This window comes from Misgurnus anguillicaudatus, chromosome 8, assembly GCF_027580225.2.
Source record: "Misgurnus anguillicaudatus chromosome 8, ASM2758022v2, whole genome shotgun sequence".
NCBI lineage: Eukaryota > Metazoa > Chordata > Actinopteri > Cypriniformes > Cobitidae > Misgurnus > Misgurnus anguillicaudatus.
Genome location: NC_073344.2, coordinates 2,422,265 through 2,439,660, shown reverse-complemented (window position 1 = coordinate 2,439,660; position 17,396 = coordinate 2,422,265). Strand labels below are relative to the sequence as shown.

At 41.5% G+C, this 17,396-nt stretch overlaps 1 long non-coding RNA gene across 1 annotated transcript; it reads right to left on the bottom strand.

Annotated features, from left to right (window-relative positions):
* Positions 1–7,879: 7,879 nt before the first annotated feature.
* LOC129451016 (uncharacterized) lies at positions 7,880–16,767 on the bottom strand. Its single transcript, XR_012370683.1, has 2 exons — positions 16,667–16,767; positions 7,880–9,133 (listed from the first exon to the last, which is right to left on the bottom strand). It is a non-coding gene; the product is annotated as an uncharacterized lncRNA (long non-coding RNA).
* Between the last annotated feature and the right edge of the window lie 629 nt (positions 16,768–17,396).

The window sequence follows — 17,396 nt, the reverse complement described above, 5'->3', positions numbered from 1 at the left end:
AATATTTACATGTAGTCACTCATACTCACACACTCACTCACTCACACACACACAAACACACTCGCTCACTCTCTCTCTCTCCCATGCTATCTTACACGATGCTACCTCGCTGTCATTTGTAATTAGCAACAGGAAATGTGGCACATTATACTACCCTTTTAAATTGTTCACCTATGTTTAACATGCTTAAATGCCTATTTACTACTGTTCCCTTTAATTCTTATGCCACGGCGTGGCGGTGTCATGTGTGAGGGCCCTTCCATCACTGCTTGCAGTTTTAATTTTCATTTAGTTTTTTAAAGGAGCATTGCGTAGGTTCTGACATTTCTAACCGTTACTGACACCAGTGGCCGTTATAGAAACTGCAGCCAGTCTCGGTGGGCACATTCGTACGAGCACAACCACAAAAACCAGAGTTGCCATAGCAACCTCAGACAGCTCATTGAGATTCACCAGCATGTTTACATATGTAAGAAAAGTTACAGTACTGTAAGGTTATTGTTTGACAGACCATATTTTAGTAAAATGTTGCAGTGCTACTTTATATTTTCATCTGAAGTCTAATTCTTAAAGTTTTGTAACACTACACTGTAAAACACACTCCTGACACTCACAATCTTAATGCACTCCTGCTTTGAATAAAGATATTTCATATAAGGGCCTTTTTACACCTGGTTACTTCATGTATTTTATCTGATCGTATAGCTATCTGATTTGTTAAAACTGTTTAATTTACATTTGGCCACATAAATGCTTCTTGGCAAAACGGATAATAATCCAAACTTTTACCCCCACCGGCCAGAATGCAAATACACTATTTATTACTAAAACTTAAGATTTATTATTAAAAAACTTAAGATGACGTTTATGCAACAATAGGCAACACTTACTGTATGTTGTACTGTATGTTGGGCAGGGGATGCGCGTCTCCTTGCAGTTCAGCGCAACAGGAGAGTGACAGCGCGGAGATTTAATGCAGGTCCATGACGGGAAAAGCATTCACAAAACTCTCTTATAATGCTTATAATGCATATAATTTCTTCGTTTAATATCATTTGTATTTGTCATTAGACTCTTTTATTGATTCTAGGAAGCTTTTTTACCCACTGTCGTCGCTCCATAAAGCAACAAGCGTGTCGTCTTTGTTTGTTTGCCTCTTTGACGGCTAACTTCTGGGTGACGTGCTTACATTTGGGAGGAGTTATGCGCTGAAAGATGTGGTTTCATCAACCAGATGTATTTACACTTGTCCAGTTTCATCTGAAATGTGTCCCAGACCACCTCCTGAAGTAGTTTGAGCGATCGGATTTAAATCCGTCTTTAAAATGTTTTGGAGGGCATTTACATCTGGTCTTTCAACGATCGGATAGCTATCCGATCAGAGAAAACGCATGAAGTGAGCAGGTGTAAAAAGCCCCTTAGACAGTAACTTTTGAAACGGTCCTGTGGCTGGCTAAGTTACCTAGCATCCACATTTGGCAAGCGTGCTATCGTTAGCATTACACCACAAAAACAATAAAATAATATATTACAAATGGCCTGTAACTATGTCTTACCTTTGCAATAAAAAGAAAGCCAGCTCGGGGTCTGTTTTCATACCCATCACTGACCGGAGCTCCCTCCAAGAATCAAATGCCAATCCAATGTTTACTCTCGTCTTTGCCCCGACGCCGGTCACGCTCTGTTTTGGCCGCACTAGATAAAGACTTTTTTTTCTTACGAGGAGTTTCCGTGGGTGTCTGGATTGTGCTGAAGGTTGGTCCCTTCTTTCCGTCTGCAGAGTCCATTTGAAACATGCTAGCGATTGCAGTTGTTTACTAATGGCTGCCGTACGCATGTAGCCTATATGGAATGCCCAAGTAGACGAGCATGCACATGCCATCACATTTTGAATTTTCGAGCCAATTCCTCCACACACACTAGAGCCTACAGGCTGATAGAGACAACCGTGGAGGACAGTCAAGGTGTCATTCTTTCTTATTTTTTCTTACATTATAGTTGGCTTATAAATATACAAAATGAAAACTCTATCTTAAAGATTTTTTATAAATAAGCTACATAAAGCTCCTTTTAACACATGCATACAGAAAATGTATACTGATGAAAGTGTGGGTGTTGACAGAGACAAAAAGGGAAATTAGAAAAATAGACAAAGAAAGGGAATCACGAGGCAAAAGGGTTCTCACTCAATGAATGGTGATGATTCTCTTCCAGCCTTATCAAACCAACCCTTGAGAGGCCTACAAATTAGCATTTTACTGGTGGAAATAAACTTGAGCATGCAATTGAAGATGAAGTGTTCTCAAATTTATGGCCAATTTTTATGGTGGTATAATTTTCCCCTTTAGCTGGTTAACTTTAAGACTTAGTAGTATTTAAATTAAATATATATGCAGGGGTTAAATTGGGATTTGTTATGTGGGGGGGCTCTGCGGGGAGGATACTTTGAGGGGTAACATGTTTAATACTGATGACAGCAAAGCCACTGGTGTGTTTCAATGACATTCTGGACCTCTGATAGGATTTGATAAGTTTCAACTTTAAATCTGTGCCAGAGGTTGACCCCAAATATTTTATAAAGAGCGTCATAGAGATTCCCTATGCTGGTCAGCAGCTAAAACAATCATATAATAAGGTTTCATTTGTGTAATGAAAATACATAAATGTATTAAACTATACAATGAGTTATATCCAGTGTTGTCCAGTAAACATACTGTAATTAGATGAGTGGCATACATACTTTAGTCCTTAACACGTTTCTAGTCTTCTATTAAGTTTCCTCGCGATAAATTAAATGATCTGAGAGAAATAAAACTATTTGAAAGAAAAAGTTATCACTAGCAAAGAAGCATTTCATGAGAAAAAAAAGAATATTTGAGAGAAACAGTTTTCATACCAATAGCAAAAAAAAAATACAAATATTTGAGACTAAAAAAAAGTTTTGAGAGAAGGTGTTTTCTCGTGGTAGAACATAAAAAATATAAATTTGAAATTTTTTGAATTATTTCTGAGAAAAACTCTCAAGTATATATTGTTTGCTATTAGTGTGAAAACATTTTCTCTAAAAAAAAGTGTTTCTACCAAAATGCTTTTCTTGCTCTCGTGTCAGGATTTTGCTTTCTCTTTGAAAATTGTGTCATGGGCGGGGCCGCGTTCCTGTTGGGCGGTCGGGTGGGCGTCGTCTTGTCTTGGGAGTCGGGCTGGGTCGTTGCACCGTTGTTCGGTTCACCTAGATAGATGCCGTCTCTGCTTTTAGTTGAGCACGGACACTCTAATGTTTGAGTAAGATGATGACACACAACTCGATGGTTAGCTGGCTGAGCAAGTTCACAGCACTGAAGATTAAACATTAAAAAAATGAAATGGTACTCTTATTCATGAATGAATGTGTATTATATTATTAGCTTGCTAATCGCTAATTAGCCATCATGCTAGGTAAACTTGCAAACTCACCTGGTTTATACTATTTTAAATCAAATGCCAAATGAATGTTTTGATTCACTCCTTATTTAGTGAGTAGTGATCTAGTTTCTACCTTTGCACTTGCTAGCCTCAAAGCACCTGAAGAGTAACTGCTTGTTCATCATATACAACCTCCTGTACAACTTTCAACCAACGTTAGTGTGCATGGAAGGTGGCAATGCCACCCGTCCCGTGAAACACGGAATCGTCCCGTATTTTACATACGCTCTTAAAACCAGTGTTGTAATGTAACGAAGTAAAAATACTTTGTTACTGTACTTAAGTAGAAATTTCACGTATCTGTACTTTACTTCGCTATTTAAATTTATGTCAACTTTCACTTTTACTCCACTACTTTTTCTAGATAAAATGTATACTTTTACTCCGATATATTTCCACTAAGCATATTCGTTACTCGTTACTACAAAATAAAATCAAGAAATGTGTGCGACCTCAAAAAGGAGGTTTTGGGAATCAGTGCTTCTAGATTGATTTACGCACGCTCCGCACACTCTATTTCACGCACACTCTATTTTAGCGTAGTGTTGTTAAAGGATGAGGAAGCACAACTGTAACTGCAATGAAAGCACCTACTGGAGGACCTCCCGTTATCGTAATCGACCACCCCGACGATGAACAGGGTGAGAAAGCTAACGTTATACATCCGTGGCCGTATTTGTAAGAAATGTTTTTGTACATTGGAATTAAAGATTCCCGATTACTGAATAAAATGCCTCTTATGCCTACCGAAAATCACTTACATTTTGTCATTTAAAAACTCCCCTTCCAACCTGAAGAATCACATCAAGGTACTTCAAAATAATAGTTATTAAGTAAAGCCACAATGTCAATGTGATTAAACATTAGTTATCATAAGCCGTATTAGATAATTATCAGTCTAATGTGATGGCTAGGCGCACGTTTAATAAACGTCAACGTTACACCGCTGATTTTCCAACGGATTTATTTAATTCACAGAGAACTCTCAACTGAAACACGCTTAACTGTTTATGGTAACATTATAGCATAACTGCCTCCGGTAGGCTAATGTTAGATTGAGAATTAAAAAAAAAACTGCTATGTTAATCAGTGGCAGGTTAGAAAGAAAGTGTTAAGGACTGTATTCACATCTTCAAAAGCGGCATACGTTTTGTCAAACTTGAGATTTCCTTTTATGTTAATTAACTCAAAACTCAGTGGCTATAGGATAATGTTGTGCTAAGGTTATACATTGTGAATGTACGCTTGCATTGTTGATCAAAGTCACAGTGCTTTCATTGCCACACAACGAGTTGGCAATTTTTTTCTTAGTAGAGCAGCTAACTTAAAGGGATACTCCACTTTTTTCAAAAATATGCTCATGTTTTGAAAGAAATAAGTTATTATGTATTTTTCATTTTTACCTGAAGTTCATACAAAAGTAAAATTTCTGCTTTTTTATTTGATGTCAGCTCTAAAAATATGCTGTTTGCTCTTTGAACTTAAGAGAATTGTGCCTGAAAAGTCCTGGAAAAGACAGATTTTTATTTGATGATTGAGATTAAGAAGATAATGGGAACCCTGAATATGCTTTACTATAATAAAGTTCACAATCAAAGTTCTAACCGCTTGCTTAAAAAAAAAAAAAACTTTGTACTTTTACTTCAAATACTTAAGTAGCCTACATTAAATATCAGAAAATTACTTTTGATACTTAACTACAGTATAAATCAGATACTTTAAGACTTTTACTTGAGTAATATTTTAAAAGACAACTTTCACTTCTACCAAAGTCTTTTTCTAGTACAATACTTGTACTTTTACTCAAGTATTGCTTTCTAGTACTTTATACAACACTGCTTAAAACGAATTTGTTAAATGAAGACATCTTTCTTATAAGGACAACACATTTAGTGTTTTATTTACATGAACTCAAAATCAACACAAAATAACACATAATGTGTTGAATAGTTTAACACAAAATAATGTGTTAAAATTAACACACCCAGTGTTGGTCCAAACATAACACATTGATGTGTTAAGGACAACATTAGATGTGTTTTGTTTTAGTGTAGGTCAACATTATGCATCCCATGCAAATCACCCCACCCAAATTGTGTGAAGACACGTCCTATTCTGCCCCTGACTGGGTAATACTTACTGCCATCGTTGGTTTGATTGGTTTTGGTACAGGTACATGGGCCGTGAATCACGGCCAATCAGAGTCAGAGGAGGGCGGGACGCCGTCTCGACGGTTCATTTGGTAGTCAGCGTTTTGAAACAGCATCTTGGTGACAACAAAGTGACAAGAATTACACTTATAATTTCAGAAAGCGTCTATTTTCTTTATAGTTTCAGGTAAGCTTAAGCTTCTGATTGCAAAGCAGTTGGGGAGTTTTTGAATAAATCAAGTTCAAGTGAATGACATCAGAGGAGGGCAAGAAACATTCGAGACAGCTATGAACTTGACAGAGAACCTTCCTGCGCCTCGTCCATTAATTGTAGCAGGAAAAGTTAAGTCTTCTCAATCTCAGCGTGAGAAATACAAGGTGTGGCGTGTGACCATGTGAACTGAAATGCGTGTGTCTCACTGTGAATGCGTGAGACTCGAGTATTTTTTTCCCCAATACTTTTTTGAGTATCAAAGCATTTGTTTAATCTATAATCACTAAGTTATGGATCTGTTAATTTAATAAGTTTATAAAAATATGGTTCACATCTCACAAGTTCCTCCAAAGCTTATTTTTTGTGGTGGTGGTTGAGGAGATTCCCCCTTTCATATGTAAAGCGCTTTGAGTGTTGCAGAAAAGCGCTAAATAAGTGTAACAAATTATTATTATTATTATTATTAATTTGTTGCCCTATTTATTATTGTCATAGCTGTGTATTCAATATGACCACTTAAGTTGTGATATTGAGAGACTGAGTGCATCTGTTCACACTGATTTCAATAGCAGCTATCTTATTATAATGTCTATTGGTATCAATGTTAATATTTTTATGAAAACATATTTTAAGTTATGATATACCACCACTGGCACGTACACCATCGGGACTGTGGTCACCGTAGCCCCGACGTGTGTGGCCCCCCGCGTTGCGGCAGCTAGGCGTCCCTTATTTTTCTGTACTTCCTCCATGCACACTAATGTTGGTTGAAAGTTGTACAGGAGGTTGTATATGATGAACAAGCAGTTACTCTTCAGGTGCTTTGAGGCTAGCAAGTGCAAAAGTAGAAACTAGATCACTACTCACTAAATAAGGAGTGAACCAAAACGTTAATTTGGCATTTGATTTAAAATAGTAAACCAGGTGAGTTTGCAAGTTTACCTAGCATGATGGCTAATTAGCGATTAGCAAGCTAATAATATAATACATATTCATTCATGAATAAGAGTACCATTTCATTTTTTAATGTTTAATCTTTAGTGCTGTGAACTTGCTCATCCAGCTATCCATCGAGTCGTGTGTCATCATCTTACTCAAACATTAGAGTGTCCGTGCTCAACTAAAATCAGAGACGGCATCTATCTAGGTGAACCGAACAACGGTGTAATGATTCAGTTCGATTCCCAAGACAAGACGATGCTCACCCGACTGGCCAATAGGAACGTGGCCCCGCCCATGTATGGGCTGAATTTTGTGTCTAAATTATTTAATCAAACATACAGTATTTGAGAGCAAAACTATTAAATTGTTGTAAAAAAAATTAATTCGCATTTAAAAAATGTTATCTTAAAATTATTTTAGTTACAAAATACAGGAATTGTTAACCAAATTTTTTGCAATATGAATTTTTCTACATTTTGCTCTCTGCTACGCTGTTTTTGTTTGCGGATCAAAAATCTTTGCTTTTGAGTCAAAAAGTTTGGGATGCAAGTTACAAGCATCTCAGTGGGCGGGATCAACCTAGTTGAATGAAAGACCCGTTTCTATTGGCCACTACTGTCACCATTTGGCCACGCCCACCACGGAAGTCTGCCTGTAGAACAAGGAGAGCGATGCTGTGCTATGGAGAGCGGCATATTGTTTGTAAGGTACGAAATATCACTTAATGTCATAAACTCTGTGGAATGTGTATTAAAATGAATATCTTGTGTTTAACCATCCATATGTTTTAATCTCTCTTATCTAAATATGCAACGTTAGTTATTAGCATTAGCTTCCGGAGGCTATTGCGTCCAGAGTTTGCTTTATCCAGCTAACGCTAAGTCTTACACAGATATTAATACCACGCTTTTATTAGTAAGTTAATCACTTACTGCATACGGACATAAAATGTACTCATGATGTGACGCAATCGTGCAAGTTTCCTGTTGCAGGCTGAATATTTTTGCGTAATTAACTACTAAATTAGTATTTTTTTTTTAACAGAAATGATAAATTATCCAATTATTTTATACAATTAATTCTAGCATAGCAGTTATGACATATAATAGAGTAAGATCGGGTGGGCATTTAATGACATTGATAGATCCAAATATGACTATGCCAAAAATGTAAGATTAAACCGATACAAGGAGCAAGTCCAGTTCACTAGTTCTTAGTTTCACTAGACCTCTCTTAGTCAGGAAAATGACTTTGTCCATTGCTTAAAGATAGACAACTCTGTGGTGAGTTAATGCTTTTACTCAACCACAAGGTAGACAGAGATGAGAGCATCAGGCAGGGGACAAAATGATAAAGAATAAAATAAAAATGGTTGATTGAATAATCTTAGCTGCACTGTCAATGGTCTGTCTGACTCGTCTTGTAACATATTTTGGTAACACTTTACAACAAGGTTCATTAGTTAACATTAGTCAATGTATCAACCAACATGAACAAACCCTGAGCAATACATTTGTTACAGTATTTATTAATCTTTGTTAACGTTAGTTAATATAAATAAAGCTTTATTTGCTTGTCCATGTTAGTTCACAGTGCATTAACTAACATTAACAAAATTTTAATAAAAGTATTAGTAATTGTTAAAATTAACATGAACAAAGATGAATAAATGCTGTATAAGTGCAGTTCATTATTAGTTCATGTTAATTAATGTTGTAAACTAATGAACCTTATTGTAAAGTGTTACCCATATTTTTAACAACATATAAAGTATTACACAATGCTACTTTGTCTTATGACATTATCAAAAATCTTTAGCAGGAGGAGACCACTGATATACCTATATCTACTTATGAAGACAATGCATCACCCAACATAAATAATCTGCAGTAATGAAACAACAAGCAAAATAGTTTAGGATAAAATGAATGAATATGAAAAAATGTGCAAATGTAAATAAATATATTGGTAACTAAACAAAATTAATTAATAAAATCCAGTATTTAAGAAATTTTGATACGAAGATCTTTTAAAAGTAGCAAGTAGACCAGACTTTAATGACATACTGTGATTTGTGACATAAAAGTAATTTGTGCTTCTTGTGTTGCAGGAATGATTGGGAGGATTGTAATCAGAGAGGCCAAGAAAGATGTCAATATCACTTTGTAATGCAAGATCTGTTGTGGAGAGGATGCATTGTGTGGCATCCTCATCTCTGCTGTTGACTTCAAACAATTCAATTTTGTTCACATTTATTTGTATAGCGCTTTGAACAGTTTTGAAGCCCTCGTGATGGCCGATGTCAACTTTCCTTATGTGTAGGGTCATCTGATAGAGACAGGATCCAGACTGGAGTTGGTGTAATCTGAAGTTTTAAAAAAAAGCAAATAGAGAAAATTACCATAGCTTCTGTTTAGAGCTTTTTAGGTTAAGGATAATTTAAAAAAAGTTATTTATAAACTTAATGCAAAGTTACAGGATGAAATTATGTTTATGCACACTGAAGAGGTGTCTTAAGGCTAGATTTAAACTGGGAGGGAGTGTCTGAACAGTGTCAGTAAGGCTGTTCCACAGTTCCCTTTCAGTCGGTCACTACGACGTCACGTCGTGACCGACGAATTGGGAACTCGCTTAGAGAGACCAATCTGCTTCGAATACTACTAAAACGCCAATGAACTTGGCATTGAGATATTTGCATAATGCTGGTGCCGCTCCGCCAGGTGCGTATATAAGGAGCACGTGCAAATAGGGAAATCAGCTTTTTATCGCTTCGAAAGCCGGCATTATCTGCTACTGAGAAGCTACTTTCTGCTCTTCTGGGAACGGTTGCTGAAGTTGATTGACAAGCAGTACTAACACAGCGGACGCTCGCAGTATTCCACTGCTCTGCATATTTTTTGTTTTGAGTTTAGTGTGTGCGTTGCCTTTCCCTGTGCGCATCATCAGCTGAGCACCTAAAGAGTGATTTCCCTACAGAGTAATACGTGAGAGCTCTGTGTCTTTTTAAAGACAGCCACTCTCTCGTATATTCGGAGATCAGCGTCCTTTTCAGGATTGCTTTTCGTCCGTGCGATCTTGGATGCGAAAGGTATAAGGGTTCCAGTTACGGTCACGAGCGCTGTCTTCATGCTTGGGCATCAAGCACTCTGAGGCTGCGTTCGTGGAGAGTTTTTGTTCTCTCTGTGAGAGCATAACCCTCTTGGATTGCGGAGACGACTGACGTTTCTACGGGAATGCTGTCCGCGCCTTTGCAGTGCTGACGCCGCCGTGGCAGTCGTGCGATGTCCACCACAGTGGTTCAAGATCGCCACCTTTGGCTGTGTCTGGCTGACGGACGCAGGCGAGAACAACTTCTTGAATGCTCCTGTCTCACAGACCGGCCTCTTCGGCGAGGCCGTGGAGTCGTACAGCTCCGCTGCGCAGACTGAGGCGATCTCTTAGGTCAGGCCCCGGCGAAGGAGAGCTGCCCTTGGTAAAAACCACCACGCCGGCTCCTCAGTCTGCCTCTCGCCGTCGGCGTCCTGCGGCGACCACCTCCGTTCCCCTCCTCGGACCCCATCTCGGCAGCGCGGGGGAACCGGTCGTCAGCAGCTCGCACCGCCCGCTTAGCTGCTTCCCGTGAAATCGGGAGTTTAAGTGGCCAGTAAACGGGCGACCCGGATTGGCAGAGGATCACTCTTCAGGAGACGGTGATTCGCTCCTTCCCCCGATAGAGGGTCGGGTGGAAAATTCTTGGTTTGCATATGTTCCACTGGCTGTTTAGCCGGTACCCACTTAACCACACATAGAGTGCATTCCTCTTCCCTCTCCAGGTCTCCAGAGGATCGAGAGAGCCGTGAGCGGGCACACACCAGCTCACCCTACCTCTCCTCTATCGCCAGCGGGTGTTCTGAGGAGTTCGAACCCTCCACTGAGGAGACCGGACCACCAGCACCCTCATCGGAGTCTGTGCTCTCCGCAGAGGAGACCAGACGACCGTCACCTTCAGCGGGCTCAGGTCAGTGTCACACACACATACTGTAGATGCTTATGCTGTCTCAGCAGACGCACCGGCAGTCTCACCTGTCTCGCTTCGCTGCCCCACCGCGGGTACTTCGGTAGTGTCGTTAATTCTCCTCGTACGGTGCCTGGGTGCTTGGCTTCAGTTCCCAGCCCGTTCGGTGGGTTTTACGCACGATCCGCCTCGGTTACGAAATACAATTACCGGCACAACCCCAAAATTCTCGGGCTTTCGTTTCACTATAGTGAAAGTGTCCGATGCACATGTACTGCGTGCATAAGTCGATATCCTGCTGGCGAAGGATGTATCGAGCCGGTCCCTCTTACCGAGATGATGATATGATGATAGGGTTTTCCTGCCTTTATCTCATAGTACCCAAAATACGCGGTGGGTTACGATCGATTTGATTTACGCTCCGGCTCTACAAAGGTGGTCTTTTTTTGGATGATAACGCAGAGGCTCGTATTTCAATATTCAGATCGGTTTGCAGCCTTAGACCTGTAAGACGTGTACTTTTTGTGTCCATCTCCCCTCGCCTTAGACCGTTTTTTCGCTCTGCGTCGTGGGGTGGGCATATTAATATTAAGTACACCATTCGAGCTGTGGCTCTCTCTCCGTGTCTCCATGAAAGTGCTAGTCACGGCAGTAAAATATCAGAGAGAGAGCGTTGTTCGCATTCTGCTTTTATTTACGTTGACTTATAATAGCCCGTTCTTGGCAGACGTGCGCGAACACAGAGAGTTAATGCTTCGGCATCTCGCTCGTTAAGTCATCAGGTCGACTGGGAAAGAGCAACTTTGCCCCGTGCAGAGGATCCTTTTTCTCAGTATGGAATTAGACTCGATCGACTAATTGGCGTGTTTTACAAGAGCGCGTAACTAGTCAGTTCTGACTTGCCTCGGTTTAATTCGAGGGAAGTACGCGGTCCCTCTGAAACAATTTCAGAAGCTCCTGGACATATGACAGCATGCTGCGGCTGTGACACTGCTCGAGCTGCGTCATATGAGACCGCTTCAGCGTTGGCTTTACGATCGAGTCTCGAGGAGAGCGTGGCGCACCAGCATACATTGTGTAAACACTACACCTGCGTGTCATTTAAATTTTCCCCGTAGTAGACCCAGCATTTCTGATAGCAAGAGATGCCTCTGAGGGGTCTCCTGCCATTCGGTAGCATACGATGCTCTAAGCACGGGTTGATCTGCCACGTATGACGGGCTTGCAGTCTCTGGGGTGTGCATAGCACCCCAACTGCCGCGAGCGGTGCGCTGTATATCAGGGACTTGTACGCTCCGCTATGGAGATGCGAGGGAAGGATGTATTAGTCGACACCGATAACATTGCGACTGTTGCGTTATTTACCGTTAAGGCGGTTTTGCGCTCTCGTCACTCGTCGCATCTTGCTCGTCATCTCCTCCTTTGGAGTCAGAAGCATCTGAGGTCCCTTCGTGCCATTTACATCCCGGGTTCGCTCAATTCAGCGGCAGACGCGTTCCCGAGCTGCGCGCCTCGGCGAATGGCGACTCCACCCCCAGACGGTCCAGCTAATTTGGAAGAAGTTCGGTTGTGCGTAGATAGATCTGTTTGCGTCGCCGGACGATACCCACTGTCGCCTATTTTATTCACTAACCGAGGGCAGCCTCGGCGTGGATGCGTTGGCACACAGCTGGCCGCGGGGGGTGCGTAAATACGCATTCCTTCCAGTGAGCTTTATTGCGCAGACACTGTGCAAAGTCAGGCAGGACGAGGAGAGCCTTTTATTAATCGTCCGTACTGGACGACCAAGAATTGGTTTTCATAGTTAATGCTCCTCGCGACAGCCCTCCCTGGCGGATTCCCCTGAGGAAGGACTTTCTTTCTCAAGGAAGGCGCACATTTGGCACTCGCGCCCCGACCTGTGGATCTCCATGTATGGTCGTTGAGCGCGCGCAAGGTTTAGGTGATTTATCGCAAGCGGTATCTAACACCATCGACGCGGTTCGAGCACCGTCCACAGGACGGGCTTACGCGCTTAATGAAACCTTTTCGTCACCCGGTGCTCTTCGCTACGCGAGGACCCCAGAGAATGCCCTTTAACATTATGCTTTTATATCTTTAACATGGGTTAGATGGTAGGCTGTCCCTCCGCCATTAAAGTTGATATCGCCGCTATTTCTGCTCATCACTCACTTATCTACGGCAGATCAGTTGGCCAGCATGATTTAATTATTACATTTTAAGAGGCGCTCGCAGGCAAAACCCCTCGCGCCCTCCCTCTTTCCTCCTGAGACCTGTCCATGGTGCTGAAGCCTTCAGGTCTCCTATTTTAGCCTTTGCAGTCTGCGAGTCTGAAGTGTTTTATCAATGAAAACTCTGACCCTGCTAGCATTGGCCTCCATGAAGAGAGTAGGGGATTTACATTAGGGATCGACCGATATGGATTTTTTTGTGCCGATGCCGATACCGATTTTTTTCCATCAGCCTTAGCCGATGACCGATACAGGCTGCCGATTTTCTTTAGCCGATATTTGGAGCCGATACTGTTTTTTCTCATTCAGTTTATATCATAAAAATGACACAATGATAAAACCAAATGTTACAACTCTTAATTTAAAAAAGGAACATTTACTGAACTATATTTAACAAAGAGTAAAAAAGGTAGAGCAAGTAAGAAAATTCAGTGCTGCTTAAAATACATAAATAAAATAATAATTACACCATTGCACACAGTAGCAGCAACCAAGCAGCATAACAAGGGGAACACTTTACTGTATTCATGAAAATAACTAACTATTTACAACCTATTTAATGCTTAGGTCTAAGTTTTAGTGCACTTAACTTAATCTCTTGTAGAGCAAATGTCTTTAATAAGAAGACAAGGAAAATGTAAACAGCAATACTGATCAAAAAACAACTTAAAAAGAATTCTGAATAACATGCCAATTGCCCCACTTCTGTACCTCACACACCCTCTTGCCCTATAATAAATGCGAGGGATAGTTAGTTTGCCTCAGCTCGCTTAAAACGCATAAAACTGAACAAATACATGAGGATTTGTGTACGGACTTCGGTAAAGCGCGTGCACGTGGGAGAGGTGCAGTGAGACATGGATGAGAGAGTGCATGTATCTTTGCGCTCCCAGTGAACGGAAATGTTGACAAAACTTACAAAAAAACACTTCTCCGGTCACATAAAAGTCATGTGGGAACTGTTTGGAACTAAGTGCTTTGGGTCGAATTTCTTAATTTTTTTCGCTGACGAAAATTCCGCGAAACTCCGCGTTAACAACCATAAACGTATGCAACCATGAACTGCGCTCTCCACAATGACGAGAAACTATCAGCAATGGATATTGATTTTTAGCCTTTTACTACTACATATATTTATGGAGATGAGAATTAAAAACCCATCCTGTCCAGCTATGATCAGCTGTTCGGCTGATGACCTGCGTTCGCTTGCGGCATTATGAGCACGCGTCGCGTTCAAACGTCAGACTGGTGGTCGCTGAATAAAACTCCTATAAATACCACGAAATCACGGAACAACGTCAGCATTATTTAATCCTATGACCAGTGTTCGTAACAGCTGCCGTATGCATACGGTTAGCCTAAAAGCTATTTGAAGCTCCCTAAATACAATGGCAAGCAGTTTTATAGGCATTCGCGTTCTCCATTAGGACCACCAAACTTTCTTAGCTATGATTGCACGCACATATAGAGCAACGTGTTAACACTTTCAAAGTATATGGCAATATTTCAGTCAAACAGTTAAAAGATGCTTTGAAGTTTAAAACTTACCAGCACAGGCTTGGAGCGCTCCGCTCTGCTAGTGGGGGGAGGGGCAATGCACGGGCTGCAGGCAGCCTCCAGCAACACAGAGCTGCCTGTGGGCGCCTGTCTGTAATTAATGCCGGGGAAAAACTATCGGCGAACGCAAGCCGCGAATCGGCCGATGCTGATACACCTAAAACCTGCTAAAATCGGCCCGATGTATCGGCCGGCCGATATATCGGTCGATCACTAATTTACATGCATTCTCTGTTGACGATTCGTGCTTTTAGTTTGGCCCTGCTGTCTCGAGTGTAACATTGAGACCCAGACCAGGCTACGTGCCCAAAGTTCCCACCACTCCCTTCAGAGATAAGGTGGTGAGCTTGCAAGCGCTGCCCCGGGGGACGCAGACCCAACCGTGGCTTTGTTGTGCCCCGTACGCGCTATGCGACTCTACGTGGATCGCACGCAAAGCCTCAGGACCTCAGACCAGCTCATTGTTTGTTATGGTGGCCAGCAGAAAGGGAAAGCTGTCACTAAGCAGAGGATGTCTCATTGGATAGTTGATACTATCGCCCTGGCTTATAATCTTCAGGGTATTCTTGCCCCTTTATTTGAGAGCGCACTCCACACAGGGTGTTGCCTCATTTTGGGCAATCGCTCGTGGTTCCTCGCTAACAGACATCTGCAGAGCTGCTGGTTGGGCGACACCTAATACGTTCATTAGATTTTACAATGTTTTTCTATCGAGCCTGTATCCTCTCGTGTTCTTTCTTCACCAGGGAGGGCACGGAGAGCAGACTCGCAAGTCGGCTTGCAGCCTCCGACTGAGGCTCCAAATTGAGTTTCAGTATGGAAGGCCATCAGAGCAAAAATGCGTAATGGTTTGAATTGGTCTTCCTCCGCTGCCTTGGCAGCCTTTGTTGCGGAGCATTGGCTGTCAGCCTTTCACTAGCTGTATTCTTACGAACCTACGTGTTTGGCTTGGGCTCCACATTGTGTCCCAACGGGTTCCTTTGTGAGTATTATTCCGTGGGGTTAATCCTACCAGCCCACGTTTCCCTTAGCAGAGCACTGCTTTGCTTACACAGCCACGGCTGTCATTTTACCTCAACTACGGTTGACTTTCGCCCACCATTAGCCCTTAAGAGGGGCGGTGGCTTCCGCAGCGTTCCTATCCCGCTCTGGTAGGGCGCTTCCCAGTCGTTGGCACTACTGTGGGGTTAAAGGAACATAAGGGGATTTGGAGGGCTTTTTGCAGACACTGGAAGAGGTCAGCCCCTAGTGGCGTTTTGATAGGGATTCCCAATTCGTCAGTCACGACGTGACGTCGTAGTGACCGACTGAAAGGGAACGTCTCGGTTACGGATGTAACCCTCGTTCCCTGAAGGAGGGAACGGAGACGCCACGTCCCGTCGCCACAGGTGCTGCCACCTGCTGTTACGGCCGGTCACCTATCCGGCTTTCTCAGCGAACAGAAGCTGATTTCCCTATTTGCACGTGCTCCTTATATACGCACCTGGCGGGGCGGCGCCAGCATTATGCAAATATCTCAATGCCAAGTTCATTGGCGTTTTAGTAGTATTCGAAGCAGATTGGTCTCTCTAAGCGAGTTCCCAATTCGTCGGTCATGACGTGACGTCTCCGTTCCCTCCTTCAGGGAACGAGAGTTACATCCGTAACCGAGACGTTTCCATAGGTGGAAAAAAACTTGCCCTGCTTTGGTAGATTTTGCTATCCTATGAACTACTAAAAGTCTGGAGTTTTGAGATATTGAGGAGCATGATTGTTTGTAGCATACTAGAAGTTCTGTCTGTAGGAGCTAAACCATTTGGGACTTTATAAGTGAGTAGCAATATTTTGTAATCGATACAGAATTTAACTGGTAACTATTGTAGAGATGCTAAATTTGGGGTTATATGAACTTGCGTGACCTTGTCAGAACTCTAGCAGCTGGGATTTTGCACTAATTGTAGCCTATTAATTAAGGATGCAGGACAACCACCCAGTAATCTAATCTAGATGTCATAAATGCATGAACAAGATTCTTCACATCGGAGACGGTTGATATGTTCTGCTGGAAGAAGGCTGCTTTTTTGATGTGAGATATGGGTTTCAAAAGAAAGATTTCTGTCTAATAAAAGTCATTTACTGTATTTGCTGAGGTGACCAACGTCCTTTCATTTGAAAACTGTACTCCAAATTATTCTGCTTACAGTTCTTTGGTCCCATGAGTAGTCCAAGTATTTTTATCAGATCTTGGAATCCCCAGCCATCCTTCCTGTCATTGCCTGACTTCAATGTAACAATGTAACAATGAAGAATCATCTGAGAAATAAATACAAATTACTGAGATACAAAACAAGTGTTGTATATTAAGTGTCTTACTAAACATTACATGGGCCTTTGGACAAAACATTTTGGGGCGGTTTCCCGGACAGGGATTAGACTAGTCCTAGACTAAAATAAATGTAAGAGCTGTCAAAACTGAAAACAACTTGCGCTGACATATCTTAAAATACATCAGTGCCCTTTGTTTTGCCTCAAAATGCACACAAGTAATGTTTTTAGTAAGGCATGTTTGTTAAACCTTGTTATATTTCCTAATTAAACTAAGGCCTAATCCTGGTTTAAGCTATTCCCTGTCCAGGAAACCGCCCTTAAATGCTTTTTTCATTTGTAAATGGATTTGAATAAAGGCATCTGCTATGTGAATAAACATACATTCAAATTTCTTCAACTGGATATTGTTTGAATACATAAACATTTACATAAGTGCCATTACATGATTAATTCTTCACGTATTGAGTAATATTTAAGCAGTATCAACACTAAGAACTTCCAATGTAAAAATAACTTGGGGAAAATATAGGCGTGCAATT